A 24,693-nucleotide genomic window follows, 5' to 3' on the forward strand; every position below is an offset into this window, starting at 1 on the left:
ACTTATTCATAAATATGAATTTCCTTTTGAAAACTTAATACATAAATTTTAAAACTAAAACTAAATTAAAACATTAGCTTGTGAAAAATATATCAAGATAGCTACAAGTTAGATATGCTAATGTAATTCCCTAAACAGAATGAAAATCTCAACTTCAGCAGTGTCAACAAAAACATGTTTCTCTTCAAATTTAATTTCCATGAGAAACTGTGTTAAATTAAAACCTTCCAGTGCAGTGTCCTTCCATTTTTTGCATTTTTACTACCTAGAGATCAAACAGTTTGACACAGCAAAAATTCGAGTGAGTTAGGAAGAAATGCTGATTGGTTTGTTGGCTGGTGGCCGGGGGAATGTTATGACCAAGTAATTATGTGTTCTGGACAGATGTATTAACCAGGCTTCGGGCTGGAGCCACTGGATATTATTTTAGTCATAAGACTAGGGGAACTGAATTATTTTCAAAGCGCTGGCTGGCTGACACTGCTTTAGTGATGCCTGTTCCAATGACTCTTTGGCAACAACTTCCAACGCTGCACTTATGACACAGTAAACAAAAACTACATTAAAGGTTTGTTTTTTAATCATAAAGGAGTTCAACATTTCCACTGAGCTTTTTTTTGCTATTTATCAAGCAGCATTGAAGGCTTTTATAAAGCTTCCATCCCCGTTTTTCTTCCCAAAGGACTGAAGCCATTTAACAAAAGTGTTGTAGATCTTCTCTACAAAATAATAAAAAATTCTTCAGAATTCAAGGTTTTTTATCAGTTCACTGATTGGACCTTATCACTAAATCCACCTGGCCAAACTTTACTAACTCACTCACCTGAAGTGAGTAATATTTTTGACTGGCTTGTATAAAGTAAGGTTTGGGGGTTTGCTTGTTTTTCATTATCATCTTTGTGATAAGGTAAAGTAATATTTTGTCAGGTGGTAAATATTAAAATTATTTTATGAGGTACTGAGATCCTTTGTTGATGGGAGCAGCTAAAGGAGGGAAAAGAAAAGAGACATCTACCTTAAATACATTCTAAGGTGAAGCTCTGACAAATTCCTTACCTCTTTCATTTACCAAAAAAGAAAAAAAAAAAGAATTTTGTGTATGTAAAACTTCATAAATTGTAAATATATACGCTAATAATTATAAGACATATTGCATGTGATGTTTCATATTTCACAAGGCAGTGTGTGATATAATCACAAGGCTATCAAAAATTATGATTTACAGTATCAAAGGAAACAAAAAGTTCATTGAGTTTTTCCCAAGGTATTTAGTTCTCTCAATTAATTTGAAAATATAAATTGACAGATTTTATTTTTTTTAATCTAATTGTATCACTGGTAGTTTTCTAGGGAAACAGACTAGAACAACAATGGCACTTCAAAATAATCTGTAGTAGAAAAGATTCCATTGTTCTGACTTTTCTCTACTATGATGGATTATGAATGCAAACTGTTATGTAAGGTCATTTTGAACATTGCCCTGGAGGCAGAATGTCAAGTGAAGCATAGCAAACATGTCAAAGCTTTTCTTTATTGGAATTAAAATGGGTTCACCTGAAGTATTAAGGCTCATTTTTCTGGCTGCAGTATCGGGTTACTACAAGATATGTAATGATGCATACACATAGCCTAGACAATAGTTTTGGGATCGTAAGAATGGGTTCTATTTTCGGTTCTGCCACTAACTTCTTGTTTGACCTCTTTGTGCTTCAGTTTCCCTAGTGTAAGATGTAGCTGATAAAGCACTTTGAGATCCAAAGATGACAACTATATTCGTGCTAATTATTAGTTGTTAATGTTATGTATTTAATGGCATGAACAAACTCTGAAGAATGGAGAGAGAAATGAGATACCATGGGTAAGCCCCTTAATAGCAAAAATCATACAAGAGAGTCAGGACAAAATTCTCCTCTGAGCTCTTCACAGGCCCCAGTTATTCTGCTTTCCTTTCAGCCATGGATGTCTCAAACCAGTGGGAGTTCCATGTCTCACAATTTGGGCCCTGTAGGAGTGACACTGGCTGGGAGTTGCCTTTCCCTGTGCTCCTGCTGGAGAAAGTGGGATCTGGCAGCAAGTTTGCTTTTCGTCTGATTCCGCTGCCAAAATTCCAAAAGTTACAGAGCTTTCTAGGAACAGGGACTGAGTAAAAGAGCCCTGAATATTTGCTAATTTTGTTTGTTCTTCAGGCCAGCCATGCATATAAGGAAAGCAGAATACCAGAGTCAAGATCCACTATTAAGATCTGAGAGCAGAATTTAGATCTGGGTGAGGAAGAGAGCAAGGAAGGAGAATGTGAATTGGGCTTCTCTCTAAACCATTTGCTTTAGCTTTTTTTGTTTTATTTAAACACTTTTTAATAAACTGTTGCATGTTGCCAGTGCTATAAAAATAGAATAATGAACATGCCCTCCACACTGAATATTGCAGAAAATACAAACACTATAGTTTCACTGGGAGTCTTTTCATTGACATCAATGGGATTTGAGTCAGGCCAAAGTGCCAACAGACAGAAGTGGGGAAGGGCTTAAGTGATCAAAAGTGAACAAATTAAACCATGCTACCATAAATAAATGAATATCTGTTTGATCTATATGCATTTATTAAGTACCCAAGAGCACATTCACATGCTTAGCACCCTTCCTCCCAATAAGTTAAAATGAGCCTCTCCTGAGCTGGTGATCCTGGAAAATTCATTCAACTTTTTAAGTTATTATTTAAGAAAGAAAATGGCTAATTCAGCTCTGATCAAAAATTATTCTCTTTGTTAACACATCATTTCTTTACTAATACTTCACTTTCAGAATGGTAACCTTAAAAAGTATCATAAAACATGGCCCTGTTTGAGTTTGCACCAGTTTGACACTGAAATGATTCCACTGATTTCAATAGTTATTATCTGATTTACACCAGGAACAAGCTATGAGGTCAGAAAACCTATTATACAAATACAGTAAATTAATCTAAGGTAAAATCATCTTGTTCACGCTTTGGCTACACGTTAAAAACAAACTAGACCAGGATAGAGTAAAGTTAGATTTTAAAGACCAAAAACTGATAGGTCCTGTGATTTCAGAGCACTTTTTATTACACTGACATGTATGGCAACTGTCCATAAACACTGCAAACATTATACTACCATAATGTGTTAGCTGACTAATAACTAAACAGGTGCAAATGATACAGACTGAAACATACGCAGCTGATGAGAAAAATGTTATGGTTAAAATGTATGACTGTAGCATCCAGGAGCCCCATTCCGGGTCCAGGGCCCTGCTGTGCTAGGTGCAGTACAACCGCAAAACACAAAGACAGTCCCTGTCCCGAGGAGCCTACAATCTAAGACAAGAGACAACAAATGGATACCAACAGACAGGGGAGTACAGGGAAACAATGAGACAATATTGTCAGCACGATACTATGGTCTCTGTACACTAGCAGCCCAGCCATTGTCAAGTTGTTTATAAAACTCCCCACTATGAGCACTGCCACCCAAAATGTGCGGGCTGCAGTTTGTAGCTAATGTAAACAAGAGCATCCTGTGCCTCCCAGCAGGCATGTATTTCTGACTGTATCTTATAAGTTAGACATGCCTGGTGGCTGGCAGACCCCTTAATTTGTTTTTACGGGCTGGTATAGTCCCACATCATCTTTTCTAGGGGAAGATTCTGCCTTGTTACTCCACTATGCCTTATTTCCTTTCTCTTCAAAGCTTGAGTGTTACAGAGGTCAGTATCTAGCCCTTTAAACAAATACTAACAGTAGGTAGCTGAGAAAAAAAGGGTCTGTAAATAGGATTGCAACCACTGAAATCAATGGAGTTACTAGTGTGAAAGAAGAGGACAATGTATATTTCTATTTTCTACATGCAGCATTAGTTACACACAGAGGACTTGATTCTTCTCTTGCATGCTCCAGTTTCATATTGTTATAACTCCTATATTGCTACAGAGTTATTAGTAACTTACACTGGTATAAATGAGAGCAGAATCAGATCTAGGATTTTCCACTCACACCACAAGAGTGTTTTCTTTCTTTGTTTTAAAGACAAGGAGGAAAGAAAGGGCAGGATTTGGCGATTACTTGCCAGCTATGTTAATGTGATATTTCAAGTAAAACAAAGGAAACAGTCTCATCCTTTCTAATTAGTAAATGTTTGTAAAGCACTTTGAAGATGAGAAGTACTAAGTGTTAATCATTAATTTTATTTCAACCAATCTATAATATTTCTGCATGTGTGACCACAGAATAAGTTTCAATAAAAATGTATTTGGACTACCAAGACAAAATTGCTTAAAAGCTTTTGATCTGCTTATACATCACATCTCTGCAGACCTTTTTCTTTCAACCCAGAGTTGCATTCAAAAGCAGAAAGATATACAGCTGACATTTCAAACTGAATGACACTACGATAAACTAGGGTTTCTCTAGAAGATAAAATACATCATAAATCGGTGTAACACTTACCTCACTTTAAATATTACTGTCTCCTTTTATCAGGTAACACTATATAACCTCCCCTTACCTCCTTTCTTCCCATATTTTATTTGGGATTTTAATTCCGAACAATGATCACAACCAGAATTTTTTTAATTAAAATAAAATATATGGCTTTAGAGGTTTAGGTTATCTGATAAAAAGATTTAATTAAAAAGATACCGACTCTTTTGAGTCCCTGCTAAAAGTGATAATAACTGAAATGTACAGTGTAAATCTTATTCTGTAAATGTCTTTTTAACAAAACAATTATTCCTTTCCATAAAGTCCACTCGACTATTGGACCTCCTTATTGCAGAGTTTCACAAAATCATACATTTATTCAAAACTATTTTAGGGCAATAGAGTGGAATAACTGCAACTACTCATATTCCAGTCTATAGAAGCAACTGAGTTTTTACTTTCAGGGCACTTTTTACTTAACATGACACTTTGCGAACATACACACACATCCTGGCTTCACTGACATCAATGGCAAAATTAATGTCAATGGAGCTAGGATTTTACCCAGATCTCTGCCCCAAGGATCTTGCAATCAAATTAAGACAGACAAATATAAAACAAGCAAATAATCTGTACAGAAGTAAGTAAGGTGAAATGCAATCCTAGACATCAGCACTGTAGTGCTTTATTAATGGGGTGGGTTTAAAGGACGCGTTAGAAAGACATGAATTATCTGACTGTGGTCAGTACCAAAATGAATCAAGCTCTCACACTATCATCTTAGGTATGTGTTGGCTCCAAACCATGAAAACTCATTTGCTTGTGAGATTAGAAAGATCAAAAACATAATTCAAGGTTTTCAAAGTGGGAGCCTATAAAATAGTCACAAAAGTCCAATAAGTGGTCTGATTTTCAGAGATTCTGAGAACCCACAATCCACCATTGATTTCCCACAAGTTTAAAAATGGTCAACTTCCTATCTGAAAAAAAAATGGGGATAATATACCTATTCCTGAGATGCTGTCAAGAAAATACGGTGAGAATTAGTTAATATTTATACAGTCATCTGTAAATCTAAAGATTTAAAGGTAGAGTAATTATTGTTATTGAGTATATGCTGGTTTGCTGAAAGTGGAGTGAAAGTATAAAACACCCCAGACTACCTTGCATCTACTGTAAAACACCCTGTGTATAATTAAATCAAGACATTTTTGACCATATAAGATATAGCTATTTAAGCATGAGTTATTGAAGTACTAGTTTTTTTATATTGTTGCAATTAACCAGGAAACTGGTTGGAATTTCTTTGAATGAACTAGCCAAATTAATTGTTAAGATATAAAGTTTTTATGCTTATTTTATAAACCATTGCAGAAACTTTGATCATTTCAAGAATAATGATTTCTGTTTATTGCTACCATTCAGTTCTTTAATATTAAATTATCATGACTGGGGTAAGTAATAAAACAAGTGCTAGAATATTTTCTGAATACAGATAGTTGGATTTGATTATATGCAGAAAGTCAAAAGTTTTATACACAATATTTTTTCAGATCCCTACCTGGTTGGTTGATTTTGGTTCCCCAGTTGGCTGATGCTGTGCAGTCACTTTATGCACTACCTAAGCCAGTCAAAGGAAAACAATGATCAGAAGTAGGGAAGAGCTGCATGCAGTCCCTATTACAATGTAGAAAGGAAGGTTGTTTTTTGACACTTCTCAAATATTTATGTGGGATATAGAGGTCAATACTCACCTATGGTAAGTTCATCAAGGATGCTGAAGAGAAGTGTGGGCTATACATCAAAGCTGTCAGAAGGATAGCAAGCCACCGGTTCTTACCTTTCCTACTGCTAATACTTGTTTTAGTCATTTATGTAAGCAGTCTAATTTTCAGAGGTGCTGAGTCCTGAGCAGTTTCCCGTGAAGTTAATGGGAGCCACTGGTATAAGGCATTTTTGAAAACCAGACCAAACTTATTTAGGTGACTAAATAGGGTCTTCAGGCCCAGCTTTAGGCATCCATTTTGAAAATGTTGGCCCTATAATCTATAATATTTAATCCTATCTAATGGAAGTGTAGGTCATCTTGTTTATCCATATAAATGGCAAATTCTTTTTTAAAATCCTGTTGGCCTCTTGGATTCAGTGATACCCTGTTTCAATGAGTTCCATAGACTGATTATGTATTATGTTTAAAAGGTTTTCTTTTTCCGTTTTAAATTTATCTTCAGTTTCATTATTATTATTAATCAGATTTATTACATTACTGCCTAAAGGCCAGCTGAGAAGGGGACCATCATTAATTGTTCCCTTGTTCTTGTAATAGGAAAGAGGGGTGAATAGAAGTTCTACTCTTATTTTCTGCATACCATTCATTAGTTTATATACTTCTATCATGTCTTCTCTTCTTCGTCAGCTTCTTGAAAGATTCTACCAGTTCTAACAGAATTCCCTGTTGTAAAGATTGGGAATATTCCAAAAACGAATGGAATCTTACAAACTAGTGGAACCTTTTAAGCTGCCCCCTATATTGGCCCCCTGATGACAGGAAGAAAGTTTGACTTAATAGGTCAATGATCTAAGCCTCTGGTCTTATAAACAAATTAATAGCTGTTTTATAGTTTTTAAAAATTCAAGCTCCTTTCTGTCCCTTAATGTAGTTGAGCTATTTTCATGTCATTACTTTAGCATTTGCCTTCCTAATATCAACAAGAAAGATAAAAATAGGCTGCAGTTAACAGAATTCAGGAAGAATTTTACACAGATGGGAAGCACTGTGTGCGTGCTATATCTATGCTCTAAAATTAACACTGATCCAAGAAAGACTGGGGTCATGTTTTTTTAGGATTAAAGACTTTTGTTGTCATCTGACCAAAAAAAAAAAAATACACAGGAAAAGCTTTTTACTCTCACATTTCCATCTTTCTTAGATCTTGAAGTAGTAAAAATATGCTGGGAATCGGGTACAAAGCCATTCACCTCTAGTTCACTTGTATGGATTTGGCTCAGGTTTGTAGTTGTCAGAAGTTCAATGGCATCTAGTCATTCTTCCATCATTACCATTGGTGACTGTCAATGATCTCCATGCATATCCCACTGGACAGGTATCCATATTTCCCAAACCATCACAATCATTAGGATTAGATGGCAACTCTGGGGCCACTTTCAACAAAATGACTCGTGTAAAATAAACATGGAGATTGAACGGTTGTCTCTCCTGTCAGAGTGCTCCCTCCACAAAAGGGCTGATGGCTAATGTAAAGAAGTGTGCACTGTTCAGTAGATAAACAAAGGACTTGCACTGTCTGTTTGGCACTTTTCATACACTGTGTTAAAATGTATTTCCAATTTACTATATCCACAGAGTAGCAGAATATTTTGTTTCTATCAGATATTAGTACAATAAATAATAGTGCAGTCTCTGTGATGATTTAGAACCAAATTTTCAAAAGTGTTTCTTTACCTCATTCAGTTTTGCTCATGCTCAGCCTACATACAGATATGCTGTATGTATTCCTCTGACTCTTATGTACATATAGGTATGTGGTGCATAAACCAGCATTATACACATGATCATTAGAAACAGCCTGCTGCCAACAAGGCCAGGAAATTCAGCATATTCTAAGGAAGGAGCATTAAGTATATTTATTTGAGGGATATTTGTAAGAGATGTTATTGCGTGAGAGAGGTATGTAGTCCTGCTTGCTCTCAGCTTTCCAATTCTTCATCTCAGCATCTTTCAAATCATTAATCATGTATATTTATAACAGGTGGAGAGGAGAGGCTTTAAAAGTGCTGTTTAATCTGAAGGATGGGAATAATGGTTGGAAAAATGATTGGGTTCATTTTGGAACCTGGTATTTGGGTAGCTGACTTTATTCACTTTAGCCAACACTGTTTTTTACACAGCGATTTCTATAACTAAGGCCCAGTGTTGCATGCCCAGTGCACACAACAACTTGCCCGGATCAGGCCTTAATGTGTAGTCAAATTTGTTCATGCTTAGGTGATCACACAGTCCCATGACTCCAGGAGTATTTATGGATGACTGTGTTTATAAACAGAACTGATAACGTATTTTCATATTATTGATCTTATCTTTCTAAAAATAACACTACTTAGGTAGAAAGCTATTAATCATTAATACACAAAGTTGTTTCTCGACTTCTCTATTTTTGTGAACACCTACTTTTATGCTGGAAAAAAAATCTCTTAAAATTTCTGAAGACAATCGTGAATTGAGTGGAAAATTATCTGCACTATGCTGGATACATGGAAAATAAAGTTGTAAACATATTGGGTTATCTACGCTGATATTTTTTGTTCAGAATTAGAGGAAAAAAGATCCGATTATTAAAATAAGTTGCTCTTAAATATCACAGCTGATGTGTTTATATTTTGCATTTTCTAAGTCTCTTAATTCTATAAATGTCACTCTTTTTTTTCTTTTCCAAACCTTCTAAAAAATCTGTCTTCTAACTGCTTTGTCACTTCTAAATGTTTGAAAATTTGTTAGCAAGGAAACACAAGATCACTTTATTGTTAAATGTATTACTGAAGTGAAACGTTAAAATACCATAACGGTATGTTGGAAGCATTTAATTTTGATAGGCATGATATATAGCTAGGGAAGTAAGTCTACTCAAATAATTATGCTGTCTTTGAAAAACTAGGCTATTTAAAGGTAGATTAGCCAATGAGACTGAAGTAGTAGTTGTCAAATTTTCAGGAAGTAATTAAACAAGCAGAGGTCCTCTCTTTTTACTGGCTGTTTCTGGATTACATAGGGATTATGAAGAGAGACAGGAAAAATGACAGAGCAGGCTAAACAGCCAACCTCCACCCCCACCCCAAAGAAATTTTTTTTTTCTCAGTAGATCAGCTTTCTCATCTACAAATAGTTAAGAAACATTTTTGCAATATTTTGATCACAGGTGTTTCAGAATATGTGCCCTTCTGAAAAACAATCAGATATGGGATTTTAGATGCTACACAGTGAAATACGTGTTCCCCAAAATAATTATTCCCTGGTTCTTTTGTGGGGGGTTATTTAATTCTCTGTTCTTTTGGTTGGCTGCATCTGGCACTCTGCCTTTCATTTCAGAAATACGGTCCCCAATTATTTCTACAGCTGTTGTCAGTGCTGCATAATTCCTCGCAAATAGCTGACTCTGTGCACAGTTTCACATCTTTCCTAGGATATCTCTGGCAATGTACCCCCCCCCCCCCAGCTTCACGACATTCTGTTTTTCAATTCACACAGTGTAACCAGCAGTAACTGCTTTTGGGCTCACTGCAAAAGCAGATCTAACAGTAAAGATTTGTTCTTCTTCATCACCATCATGTTCCCATTACGCCTCCGGTGTTTAGGGCAGTGACGAAGCTTCTCCACTCCTGTTTCTAGCAAGTCTTTCAATGGTTCCCCAGCTGTGCCCCAGGTTTTCCAGCTCGGCTTCCACAGCTCTTCACCATGTTGTTTTCGGGTGGCCTCATTTTTGCTTGCCTTCAGGTATCCAGCTTACTGCTATTCTGGTGATGGAATCAGTTTCCATCTGAAGCACATGGCCAATCCATCTCCAGCGCCTCCTGGAAATGATAGTACTCATATCCTCTTTGTTGCACTATGTCAATGGATCTTGGTTTGAGATACGGAGGATTTTTCTGAGGCAGGTTGTATAGAATGTTCACTTGGTTTTTATTCCGTGTTTGCATGGTTATAATGATTCAAGAGCCACACAGCAGAATAATAAATATGGAATTATTCATGCCCTTGTTTAAATTCATTGTTAGCTTAGCACAGGTACTTAGTGTTGTATAAAAACCTAAGATAGGGGATTGTAACTGCATTTTGGTCCCACTCCTACACTGTGACCTCACCTCTGTTTGGGTTGGAAGCCACAAGAAACATCTTCTAGGGGACCAAACATCACTTGTTTTTGGGCATGCTGGGACTACCCCTTTCCACAGACCACTGTGCTCTGTCATCAATCCCACTCACCCAAGTAGAAGGCCCCCCTCTAACACCACCCAGCAGAGCCATGATGGGGCAGCAGCAAAGAGAACCCTTTTCCACTCACACAGAGTCCTCTCCTGAGGTGGAGTAAGTCGGGCATGTCCCCCACAGTGGGTTTCAGAGTGAACACTACATTAAGATGAATGGAGCACTCACACCTGTGATTTTAGACTTTCTGCAAACTCTGACAGACATCACTGCATCAGTTACAGTCAAGTCATGCTTTTAAGCTTTTTTTTCATGGTCTTGAGGGTCACAAGGTGGTGGCCCTAATTGCCATTTGTGCTTCCATGGCGACTACTTGAGTGGATGGGGCAAACTGTTGGAAGGAGGGATGCAGGTGAACAATCAACCTAATTGAAATTGTTGGTGGGCTAGTAGTACACCACAAAATAGCAAGACTGCTCACCTCCCCACAGATCCAAGTTAAGTTTCTGTCTATCTAGAAGATACTTACATGGTCCCCATCACTATAATATCTGAGAACCTCAGTCTTTTATATGTAATTATCTTAACAGCAAGCCAGATATTCTCCACATTTCACAAATTGGGAACTGAGGCACAAAGAGACTAAGTGACTTTCCCAAGATCACAAGGGAAGTCTGTGGCAAAGCAGAGAACTGAACCAAGACCAACACCCTAGCCACTGAGCTATCCTTTCCTCTGTTGACATGTTGATTAAGATCTGGGAGTGCAGCAACAAGACCCAGGAAACTCAGCTGTTGAACTAATTACTGGTGGCAGGGAAGGGATCTCTCTTTACTTCCTAATAGTGGTAAAAAGGCATTTTTCTTCTGTCTTTTGGGTGCTTCTCATTTTTGTGGGAGGTGAGGATTTTTTTTTATGTTAGTTGTAGCAGTTGTGTTTGTACTGTTTCTGCTAGAAGATGGGAGCAGATAGATGAAACTGCAGAGCCAAGGCTCTCTGAGCATGAGCAAAGTGAAAATCCAGCCATCAGCATATGCTTACCAGCATGACATACACTTGTGGAGATATGGTGCATCAGCCAATGTATTAGCTAACATCTCTCCTAGCTCTCTGGTGTTATGGAATGGAGATCCTGTGCTGTTTGCACAGGAAGAAGAGGCTCTCTACACCTTTTTTCCTACACTTTCAAGCACTAGCACAAGGCAGGATTTATCCCTAAGATTTTAGGAGTGGATCTTTATTTAAAGAATGCTCAGATAACAATCCTACCTTCTTATTAATTGCCTCTTGATTGAATATGCCATACCTTACACTACTTGTAGTAAGTTCCTGATTAACAGAACTCACTTTATTAAATAACATTCTGCATTATCAATTATGGTGATTGGAGGTCACTGTTATAATCTCTTAAGAGCAATAGACAGACTTTTCTTATCCAAAAACTCCAATTTAAACTATAATTATCTCTATTGCAACACTGCATCTTAAGATGCTGAAAGCATTCCCATAGTTAACTGAAAAGCCCATCAGTAAGAATTTAATTGTACAGATCTCTTATCCTTGATAAAGCTTGGCATTCAAGAACTTTGCTCAGGAGCAACTTTCTTTTTAAATTTTCCAAACAATTTGCTTCACTTTAAAGTTTAATGGTTTCTCTGTGCTGTAACTTGATCGTGTTTAAGTTGTTTTGTTTAAAGAAAAACTTAACGTTAAATTGTTATAACTTTTTATGTTTTATTATTTTTAAAACACAAAGATTTTCAAGATCAGGAAAATTGAGGCATAATGTAATTACTGTGCATACAAGTAGTAGCTACTTTTCATAAGACTTTCTATTATTTGTTTAATTTGAACCTGTAATATGTAGATTGGACGTGAGCCTGGAAGCCAGGTAATCGGCATTCTTTTATCTTCGCTGTCACAGATATTGTGTGTGGCTTCTGGCAAGACACTTATGCTTTATGTGCTGCCATTTGCTATCTATGAGTTAGAAATAATAATACTTCCAAATTCTTTCACCACAGGGCATAGCGAGGCTGAATTAACATTTTAAAGCACTTTTTGCTCCTCAGATGAAAGACACTATACAAATGCTAAGTATTAGAATTACATTTTATATATTGCAGTATATACATACTGTATATACTATGTACAGCATTGTTTTTGGTCATTCAGATCATAGGCTATAATGATTCTGAAGAGAGACATGTAAGTGAATAGGAGGGTGCAATGAACAGCACACAAACTATGCTCCAAAAAAGTGTATGGATGTGTATACTGTTGGTAACTGCAAATTACCTACAGAAAAGAAGTTAAACCATTAAGGTTAAACTGGGAGTTGAACACTTAACTCCCTTTGGCTTCTTTGAAAATCCCAGCCTCAATATATGTGAAATAATGTTAAGACTGTAACCTTAACCCAAACAATGGGCCCTATATGTGCCAAAGAGGGCTCAAACTACATTTCAAATGAAGGTTTTGGTACACAGAGAATGCAGGATAGAAACCGATACGTAACAAAAGACAAAATGGTGCGCAGATTATTCAGTGAAGCTCTTTTTTGTGGTGATACAGAAAATGTCTTACTTGTAAATTTTCCTACAATTTAAAACATAGATGCTTGGGGTGGGTCTGTTACACTGGTTTCTATTTTTAAACACTGATACAAGAGTAGGGGACTAATCTTGCTCCGTTTGGTTAATTTTACCCTGGACTTTAATGGGAGCAGAACTGAGCCCAAGGTTGAGATGGATGGACAAGGTGGGGCTGTCCCACAAAGGGCGTGAGCCTGTGAATACTTTGCAAACAGAATTCCTTTTGGTTCCAGTGGAAGTTTGGAACGTGTGGGACTTGCAGGATCGGATCAAAAAGAGAAAGATTTGAAAGGTCCCGACCAACCTATCTACTGAGGTCCCTTCCAACCCTGATATTCTATGATTCTATGAAAATTGCTTTGTCAGTGCATAATAGTAACATTAATGCAGATTGTAGGTATTCTGGATAGTAGTTTAAATTATATATAATTATTGCAGCATACATTGGAAGAATTGTTTTCCCATAATCATTTATAAAATTATAATTGATTACAATTACTTCACATATCTAAAAAAGGAATTTGAAAAAAAAGAGAACTATATTTTTCATTGGCATGTAGATTAGCATTCTTCTGGATTAGTTGCAGTTTAATGTTGAAATGTAGGGCCACAATCCTGCAAACACTTGTGCATTGGAGTAACTTTATGCATGGGAATAGTCCCATTTTGTTACCAGTTGTGTCAGTGAAGATATTCACGCACATACATTTTTACAGGTTTGAGGTCTTAATGTACAGAATTGTCATAATTATATAGGGGTAAAAAGGGGGTTGGGTAAGAGAGAGAGAAATATATATATATTTGCCTCTCCAGGCGAGATCCTGTAATCCTGATTCATAGGAAACAAGGAATTGCCATATTGGAGCAGAACCAATGGTCCCTATAGTCCAGTATCTTACAATGCAGTACCAGCTGCATCACAGGAAGATGGATAAAATCCTGCAGGAGGTAGTTACGGAATAACAGTCCCCAGACATATTTTCCCCTAACACTTGGTAGTTCGTTTGGCTTATGCCCTGAGCAAGGCATGAGAATTTGTATCCTTTCCAAAACATTTGTCTATTTTTGTAACCCTTACTATAGCATCTCTGTGTATTCTCCTTATGTACAGAGCTGTCTAGTCCTTTTCTGAAGCTCCTTTGTTCGTTGTCATCTTGAGTACAACAGACTAATTGGGGGAGAAAGTATTTCCTTTTATCAGGGTGGGTTGGTTGGTTTTTTGTTTTCCCTGGATGTTTCCTTATTGTATAATGAGACAGGGTGAATAGAGGTGCCAGTCTAATTTCTCTATACCCTTCTCTTGTCCCTTCTTATTCCTACCCCTTCTTAAAGCAATCACTCTCCGTTTTTCCAACCTCTCTTCCTATGTAAATTTTCCATGTCTCTAATCCTTTCCCCCCTTGTCACTGAATCCTCCCCACCCCCATTCCTCCTGCATCTTTCTCTGAGGTGGCTAGAGCAGAAATAGAGGGTGGAGGGAAAGCTCCCAGTGAATTCAAATTCCTCTATGAAAAGGCAAGAGTCTAATCCCTCAGCAGTAATTGCACAAAGCAGATTTCAGCTGCCAAACAGCTCTTCATTGCAGTCGTTCTGCAAATGGGGAAGCGCCGTGAGGCTTTGAAGGAGCTGCTTCCATCCCAGCTGCGCGCGGACGCTCCGTATCGCCGCGCATGCGTATGCGCTGCCAGTTGTCTCGTGTCACTCGTGTTCTGGTTTTCCTCTTTGTGAAGCACTGTTTATGCAACCGGCTTTCTTCTTCCTTTCAATTAGGTAACCCAGATTTATTTACTTTTCTGTTCTACCGCCCATACACGTATTTGGAGTTGTAGCTCTTGTCAGGTTTATTTTCTGAGTTATTTGTTTTTATTTCTGACGAGGCAGCTTTCACTCAAATGTCCGTGTCAAGGAGTCGGCTGCCCTGCTAACGTCATCAAATAACCAGACCTCTCAATATTTGATTGATTTTGCCCTGCGTAACGTGCGGGGGCTGGAGGCTGTTTTAATAAGAGTTTGAAGCTCATCTTGATAGGTGGACATTAACATTAAACAAACAAAAAACCAAATGCCTTTACGCAGCAGGGGGTCATGACAGCCGTCAGAAGAGCGAAAGGTTGGATCCCGCTGCAAAATAACAAAAGTCTCAGATCCAGTGTAGCAATCTCTTATCATTAAAATAGAGAACCCCCTCCAGAGCAGAGCTGCTAAAATGCCGGGAGTGGCAAAGAGATGGACATCGAGTTAATTGCCTGTGGCAAGTGTCTTCAGATCTCTGAGACAGGTATAATAAAAGGGAGCAGAACCATCCTTGAATCAGAGTGAACCAGTCTATACAATTGTTTAAACAATCTTGAAGGTACTAATGTATGCTGGGCTCTGTTTTGGTCTGCTGTTGCTTCTTAGCACTTTGGAGTCGATTCAGAGTCAGACGAATGGATTTTCTCTGGGCTGCTGCAGCTGGACAGGGTCTCCTACAAAAGGAGGGAGCATCAGCCAGTGGAAAAAATAATAATAAAATATTGTTAGCAGAGTACCGGGATTTAAGTGCATTTAGAATATCTTAAACAGAAAGGAACTTTGTGACAGCGTTTGGCATAGACTTGGCTGTTTAAACAACTGATGGGTTCCCAGAGTAGGTGCAGATTGTTTTCCAGGAGTGCCATATATGGGAAAGGGAGGGGGGCTTTTGTGTACTGTCAAAATGCAAAGAACAAAAATGTAAGTATGTGTGTAGTGGGAGAAGCTGTTAAACATTTAATTTAATTGTGTGTCATTCTAGGTGGCGGAGGGACACTCTAGAGGACAGAGGAGATCTCCAAAGACAGCCGATGTCGCAAGAGAGGAGAATAGTGACAGTGGTTCCAAAGAATAAAGGTAAAAGTGATTTCTCTCGTCCACGGTCTCACTCAGAATTTTCGGTATAAAAGAGCTAGCGCGAAAATGAGTTTGCCAGTGTACATGGTGATTTCGTCTAGTGCTAGACAGCTTTAATACTTAGAACAAAACTTTCCCTCCTTTCACCCCATCCAAAAGAAGCACTAACTAAAGGAAAAAAGCTTACAAAGTTATAAATGTTGCATTTGTGCCTGACAACCAGAGCCCTGGTTGGGTGTGTGTCCCCAGCATCAGTGATCGAAATGAGAAATTAACTCCTTCTGCAAAGATAGACACTTCACTGTTCAGTTAATTGACTGCCATGGAAAAAGTTTGCTCCAGAAATAGTTTTTAAAAGTAGCTCCATGGTTTGCAGTCTACAATCTGGTGCATAATCAAAACGAGTTTATAGCATAATTGTAGCATGCAGGGAACTTGTTAAAGAGCGAAATGTTCCTTCATGGAAATATTATCTACTCTCTATTTGAGCTTGTTTTCCATTTTCTTCTTCTGTCTGACATTTAATGTGATGATCCATTGCATAAGGGACGGGTAATATAATATGGAGCAGCAAGACCAACTCTCATTTTCAAATTGGAACATAACCTTAAAACCTGCTCTAAGTGAATAATGGGGAAGGCATTCAGATTCTACATGATGTCACTTATCTGTAACATCTGATCCTTTGAAGGAGGAATTATTGCCAGACTTTGGGGTTTTTCGGATTCCATGTTGCTCTTGTCCAATATATATTACCCTAAACCATATAAATAAAACTGGTGGAATCAGAGAACACAATCTTTCTGCTCAAAAGCCCCAGTGTAGAAAACTCTTTCCCCCCACCCACCCCGCCCTTTCCCTGGGAATTAATGTAGGATTTGAGAGGGGGGAAATAACAAAACCCGGGCCATGATATTTTGCACACGTTAGCTTTCTTGATCTCCGGTTTGGCAGGCGGGCGAGAAGAATACTCGGTCCTGATATTGATTTCTGAGGGATTGGTCCTGCACTATTAAAGCTTTGCTATTCAATAGGAGTAGGATGGGACACAGAACCTATATTCAGCAAACACGGAGGCTTCAAAGATCCGAAATGCTACAAACCCCGTCCAAATGCAGAATATTCACCTGCTCCTTCAACGCTGTGTTCAAATATTTTCCTTCCTGAACAACAGAATATTCTCTGTACTCACCACACTACAATTAGACTTCAGTAAACAAAATGCTTGAAATACATACACATTGTTATTTCCTCCTTTGTTTTCATGGAGCTTCGTTCTCAGCAGCTGTATACGTAAGACACTGGACCCTAGTGGCTGTGATGGGTCCTGATGCCAGTGATTGATGCGCGCCTTGAGCAAATCATTACCAAGAATGGAATTAGTTCTTTATTACCTATAAACATTCAAACGGGAGCAAGTAATAATAAGATCAGGAAAGGAGGCATTGAGAAAAATAGCATGAAAGTACCGTTCAGATACAGTGTGTACTCCAAATACACTTTTAATCTAGCTGTAGTAACGTTTTATTAGTAAATGAGAAGCAACTAGCACCCACGTATTTGGCATTAATGAGCCAGTCAGTGGATGGAAAATATACTGTCTAGCTCTAGCTTATGGACGAGACTCACTGGGTAAAGGGCATTGGTCAGCAATAAAACCTGTTTAGTAAACTGGCTGCTCGTAAAGGAGCGCAAGGATGGAGGATTTGGTTTGTAGAGTAAAATCTTTAGTCCAATAATTGTTATTGAGGGGAAAAATATTTAAAGTCAGTAACCTCTCTAGTAGCCGAAAAATAACTCCTGACCAAATTGGGATTCCCCTCCTCACCTCTCCCCAAACGCACTCTTCCCTTTTGAATCAAGACGCTTCTGTGCTTTGAAATAGAATTTCACCCTAAGAAAGCTACTATTTTAATAACAACAACCAGATCAATTGAGGCTATTTAAAAAACGCCCTTTAAAAAGTGTCAGGACAGAAATCTAAGCAACGTGTAGCTATTTCAAGCAGAACATCTGTAATGTTCTTATTATCCTTGTCAGCTGCAGAGAGTGCATGTTGCATGTTCTCTATGTATATAAATCTCCCCACTGTATTTTCCACTGAATGCATCCGATGAAGTGAGCTGTAGCTCACTAAAGCTTATGCTCAAATAAATGGGTTAGTCTCTAAGGTGCCACAAGTCCTCTTTTTCTTTTTGTGAATACAGACTAACACCGCTGCTACTCTGAAACCAGAGATATTACTCTTCTGTAGTGATCCTGCGGCTTTTGGAACAAGAAAATAATTGCTATTCTATTTATTCGCAGTCAAACAAAGTGAGCACCGATTAAAAATTTATTCACATCTAATTTCTGCCTGAAAATATTAGACTAATAACAATGTGGACCAGCTGTTTTTCGCAGGTTCCTGCCACACACACATTCGCCAATTTAAAATTTGAACATTATTTTACATGTATTTTGCATCGTTGAAAGAATTTAGTTCGTGGCCGTTAAAGTTAATCGGTCAGTTTTATTCTGTAAAATACTTGGAGACATAACAGTTAATTTTGCAATGTTCCTGGAGACCTAGTACCATTACTACTAATAATAATAATAATTAATAATTATTCCTATTTTGAAAGCTCTAACTGTTTGGAGGACTTGTGTTTAGAAAATAATTTCGGGCAGTAAATATAAACACCTTCCAGTATTTTCGAGCCAGTAGGTTAAACAAGAGAGCACTGGTCTTGTGGTCAAAACTATGCCATATAGTTGTCAAATGCCACTTTTCTTTCTGATGGCCTACATAGGATTGAAATAGAGTATTGAAGGTCGCTGTTAATATGCTCATCAAGTTAAAAGTTTCCTGCGTGTGTTTGTTAAACTTTTGAAGTGTAAATATTTCTCGGCCGTTGTTCTGCATTACAGAGGCAAATGCAAATACTAACGCTCTTGAGTCTCCGATTCAAACGTGGCCGTGTATTTTACACTTGTTTAAAACCCTTTATTTGAAGTACAGGGGGACGAAAGAGTGTCAACGAAATGGTCTGTAATCAAATACAGGGAAAAACTATCTGCAGCTTTTAAATGCCCCCCCTGCCCTTTGGGATTATTGCTTTGCTCAAAATGAAAAATGTGGCTTTGCTTTGCAAAAATAAATACACACATAAATAACAAATCCCAGTGCACCCCCTTCCTATTTTGCTTTCATTGTTCTCTGCCGAGACATAACAAACAAACGATTACAGGTTGGAAAACACATTTGAAAACAGTAAAGTCACATTACGACAAAGCTCTGGGCAGCATTAATGTGATGTTTGGAAAACAGCTGACAGTTTAGCCTCCCCCCCCCATTGGTCTTTTTTAAAAAAATAAATAAGGTTCCCCCTCTTAAAAATATAAAATAAAATCCCACCCTGCTTTCCTCTTGCAATCAGTGTGAGCATAAAAAGAGTTGTTTGTTCTTTCCATTTCTACTCTAATCGCAAATCCTCCTCCTAGTGGGAACAAATTATCTGAACAAAGTCCGCGTGAAAAGATCCTATATTTCTTGCGCATTTAACACTCTCAGACAGCCGGACCCAGCGTATTGCTCCGTAGTCCCTACTCTCATCTGGTGCTCAGCACTAAGCAGGATAAAGGACAGTGCACTTCTAATAGGACTTTTTTAGGGCGCGCAAGGGCTTCACCTTATTGGGCCCCTTATAGTAAGCTAAGAATGAAATCCTGCCGTCTTTACTTGGTCCTTACTCAAAGTTCCTAGTTGTCCCAGTGAAAGCTTTGCTTTAGTAAAGATCACAGGCTCTGGTCCTTTGTATGGAAAAAGCCCAATATATAACATGTTTCTGCCTCAGAACCCCAGATGTGCCCTTCCTGCTTTTTGTATGGGATTGCTGGGAAACTGTAATAATCAAAACTGCATCTTGAAGACCTCAGTATTTGGGGTCCTTTTTTTATCACGAGGGTCTCCCCCCGATCTGGTAGTGGAGATTTAACTCCTGATTGTCCCGATTTGGAGACCCTAGCTTGTCCTTCTCTTCTCTTCTCCCCCTGTCTGTGAAGGCAGCCCCTGGGGCGGAGAGGGAGGCACTTGTAAGGTTATCTGGTGTCTGGCACCCTGATATCTGGCTATGCTTGCCTGCGATTCCTCTTATCTAAATTCCTAACCTGGAGACTTCAAACAACCCACCCGAATGCAAGAAAAATACAGGTTTATTTTGTATATTCTCATTTCAAATAAACTGATAAATACTCGAGACATCGCCAGATTCCCCCGTTCATTTACACAAGGAAAACAAAGAGGAGATGTAATTGGCTCTGATAACTGCACCAGAAGTGACGCTAGAATGCACTGGATGCTTTCGCGTCTTGTTTCTGTTACAAGATACACGTGCCCTTTTTGGCTGTCCTGTAGGACAACAGGATCGCAAAGGGGCAGCTTGCAAAAAGCTGCGCGGCAAATAACCTAGTGGTAGTAGCCCAGGTTAACTCCAACCCCCACCGTGCCGAAGCGGTTTGCCCTGCTGTCTCTCCATCCTGCGGCGGGAACCCAGACGGTGATTTATGTGCTGGTGACACAGGCGAAATGACCGTAAACCTGATGTTGTTTTACAATAGTTAGACCTGCAAAGGATCTAAGCAGGCTCTTAGATCACATGGAGGACTTGGTTTTTCTTTAATCCAATCTGCATTTGTACCTTCACAAATCAAATAAACTGTGAAATCTACATCGCTGGTGCCTAGTAGGTCAATTATTTTCCCGAGGCGTGCAAGTTATTTCATGTCTTACACTGAATCTGCAGAGCAAAATAATGGTAAAACACAAGGGAGTTTAGGGGAGAGTTTTCAAAAAGTTATCATCAATATCACCTGTGAGGGACAATAATTGCAATATAATTTACCCTATGTACAGCCACTTAAATGGTACTAGTTGAGGCCTTACATTTGTTCTGCGATAAAGACAGAATAAATTGGCTTTACATGTGAAATTTATCTACCGAATAATCTTCGGGGATAAAATATCTTTTACTACTCAACTATGCTGTTCGGATTCTTTTGTGGCTTACATCTGAGATCAAACAGCAGCTCCTAGGGCTCTCCCCTAATCGCAGTGAAAAGATAAATGTGTGCTGTCTGCTTGGAAAAGGAAGATGGTTCCAGTAATTCATTATTACTAAATTTCACTTTCACTGAGAAGGAAACCAACAGATTTGCATCTCAGACCAATTTTGACCGATGCCTTCAGTGGGATCGGTAAATCTCAATTTAGCTTGTCTGACTCTCCTCAATGACTGAAATGCCCTTTCACCATCCCTAGCATTGCACACAAGTCGCATTCGTTTTTATTTTTATTGTTGCTGTTTTTCAATTTTCTCCTAATTTGACTGAACAGTTTCAGTCCAAAGGTTCTGTGCCCCAAGGGGTGACAAGATCTCTCTCTCTCTCTCTCTCTCTTCCTCTTCCTATATTAGTGCCTTTCAGATGAAGAAGGGTGGCTCTTTTCTCATGCAGTGTCTTGTATAGAAAGAGTGCGTTCTCTTTCTATGAGCGGTGACAGCCTGCATGGCATACCTTGGGCAACCGAATAGTCCACCTGATCCAGTTCTTGGGTGTCTTTTCGCAACTAGATTCCTTTTAATTATTTTCAGGGCAGATCCTCAGCCGGGGTAAACTGCCATGGCACCCTTTACTTCAATGGACGCTTTAGGTCAGTTGAAGATCTGCTGAGACTTGAGTTGCTGCTACTGCACTTGTCAAGGACAAGAACCCAGGAAAGGATTCCATCATGCCCTGACTCTCTCCGCGGGGAGAAAAGTGTACAGATCCCGCCGATTTGCATGGGAAATGGGTTTTTTTTTGCCGCAGTAGGGAGTGAACAGGCGGAGCTGGAGAGGAGGCGGCAAGGGAGCTCACTTCGCTTAAGAAGAATGATTCCCCTGCACAGGAGAAGCAGCGATAGGGAGGTGCAGTTGCAAATTGTGATTTCATCTGAACTGGGGATCAGGACGACCGTCGTGCACGTGTAACTACATGGATGCGCTGCCGATGGGAAGCGCACTGGAAATCCTTCATTGTTAATGCATTTATTCCAGTTTACATGGCTTAAAAAGTGCCCCAGCTCTCACCACCTAGGAAGATCATAAGACCTCCAAAAGAGTGAAATATAAAGCGAGAAGTCGCGCACCCTTCCCCCTTCAATTAGGGGTTCCCCCTTCTTTATTCTCCGGGAAATGCCCTGCCGAAGTTTAGAGTTTGAGCAAGGACAGGATGATTAATTTTTCCTGGGTCACCCTTTAAATCTCCAAAGGTTGCTTTGCTTAACTCTTTACTTATGGCAACTTCTCATGTCTCTGATGCTACAGCAGATAACTGGCACAGACCCTCTCCTCTTAAAGGTATAGTATTGTTTGATAGGGAGGCAAAATTCACACCATTTCAGCAATATTCTGTGTGTCTTCATAGAATAATAGGGTTAGACAAGACTGCAAGGGTCATCAAGTCTAACCCCCCTGCCAAGATGCTGGATTTGTTCTGTCTAAACCCTACAGAGGAATATGATCCACAATATTGTAACTCTCCTTTTGATTCTCTTTGGGAGTTCAGATATCTACAGGTAACTTACTTGTAAATTAGTACATTAAATTAAAAAAAAAAAACCCTAAAATATCCTGTCCGGAGAGCCTAAAATATATTTGGGGCATAAGTGTTATTCTGCCCACCCATTTAAAAGTTCTAACAATATTAACATTTTCCCCTCTAAAATTATACACCTTTCTAGAAGAAACACTACATAGAAAGAGCCAGAGACGAGCAAGATGTACAAATAATAAAGGATTTTTATTTATTTATTTATGAAGTCAGTCTTCCTTAAAAGTTTTCCCTCTGCTAAGGTATACACACACACATTTGAGCAGGTTTTGCCTTTTAATTCTCAGTGATATTTGTATTGGAGAAGACTGGAATTCAGGAATAAACTGCTGAAAAACGTTAAATCTGGGAATTGTGAAATGCTTTATAATATCACTAGAACTGATCAAAGTTTACTGGAGATTCCAGTCACAAAAGGAGTCTTTGTATTTCAGTCATTGGTAAATTTTACTTTAATTTGAAACATATTTGTAATTGAAGGCTACAGTTCTTGCTAAATATAATGCTCTGTTTTTTCCATTGAGAAGGTTCAATGGCAAAGAAATATATGAGCCTTAAAGAAAACTTGTGCACTTCTTGGAGTCGATGGGTGGTTTTGTCTGTGGGAGGACTTCAGCATCAGGACTTGGTTTACCAAACAGAAGTCACAAACCTGTTACGTTTTTTATGGTGTGAAATCACAAGAGCACTGGGATAATATTTTTCCCCCTCCAAATATGAAAATAATTGACTTTGATTTGGGTTAGAGTAGAGGGCCAGATTTTCAGCTAGTGAAAATCAGCATAGTTCCACTGATGTCAACAGACCTGTTAGTATAAACCATTTTAGGATCCAGCCTATATGTATATTACTCCCAGTATGAGCTAAATAATAGAAATACATGAGGAGGTGCTATTGATGAGTTGGTTTTCTCTTATCTGAAGTAACTAAAACTTTCTTTACTTGGTTTCCCAGTTGTATATACTCTGAAGATCCTCGGTAATTGCACTGCAATATGAGCAAGAGAGAGAACGAGTGGCACACCCAATGTGAGCTAGCAGGAATAACTACAGATTTCATGGTTGTGACATCACCACCGGGTAATGTTTAATGGTTGTAATGTTAGCATCATAAAATCCAGCCAATAATATTGTACTCTATACAGTATATTGCTATCACACAAAAATGAAAATGTGAAGAGAAATGGGTTCTTTGGTTAAATTCAGATCTGGTATAAATGTCTGCCACTCCGTTAAAGCCAATGAAACTGCACACTGTTCCACCATTTCTGAATCTGTCCCCTTGACTCTACAGGTACAATTCACAAATAAAAAGCACCAATCCCATACACTGTCAGAATGGGATATCTGCTCTTGTAAACTGCATAAAAGTCACACACTACTTCAAAAAGTAATTGCTTAACTCCCATTATATTCATCACAACTAATCCCCAAAACAGTGTCAACATGCACGTCAATTTTTTTTTAATCTCATCTGCATTATCAACCAGTTTCCTCAGTCTCTTTCTACATCTGAAGATCTAAGACCTAAATGGTTACCCCTTCGACACATCACATAATTATTTAAAGACAGCATGTCCTATAATAGTTCCTTTATATCCCTTATAAATTTTAGCTCCCTGTTACAGTGTGATCATGGTCATGTATATTTTTCTCATACGCACCCCAGTTAAATATGCCAGTTTTCAAATCACAGGAATCCCATTTTCTGCTTCCAGGGTCATTAAGTAAGATATGACAACTACAAGCCCCAAAATTCACCAGTTCCATTCTCCAGAAGCTTACTGCATAATTTAGACAGAGATCACAAACAAATAATGAAGGCCGACTATGGTGAGTAGGAAGAAAAAATAGAGAATATGTCAAAGGGAATAGGACTTTTGGGAAAGCATGATCTTACCAGGAAAGCAGTTTACATAAGTTGTTCCTCTTTGAAGATTTCTTGTGTGTTGTAGCATATATAGACAGATAGATAGATAGCTGTTTTGTTGCATATCGGGTGCCTCAGAAGGAGTGGACAGTGCCACTGGAAAGGTTAGAATTAGATTAGTACGGATTTGAAGAGGGACTTGAAGGGGAGCAAGTTACTTGGCATTAATGAAAAGGGGGTGCTGTTTCAGGCGCAAGGCATAGCACCTAAAAAGGCACACAGCACTGAGTGGTGAGGGAGAGGAAATAAGAGCTGAGGCATTTCTATTTTTAGATATTTATAGAGGACAGA

Source organism: Lepidochelys kempii, chromosome 4, assembly GCF_965140285.1.
Source record: "Lepidochelys kempii isolate rLepKem1 chromosome 4, rLepKem1.hap1, whole genome shotgun sequence".
NCBI classification, from domain to species: Eukaryota; Metazoa; Chordata; order Testudines; family Cheloniidae; genus Lepidochelys; species Lepidochelys kempii.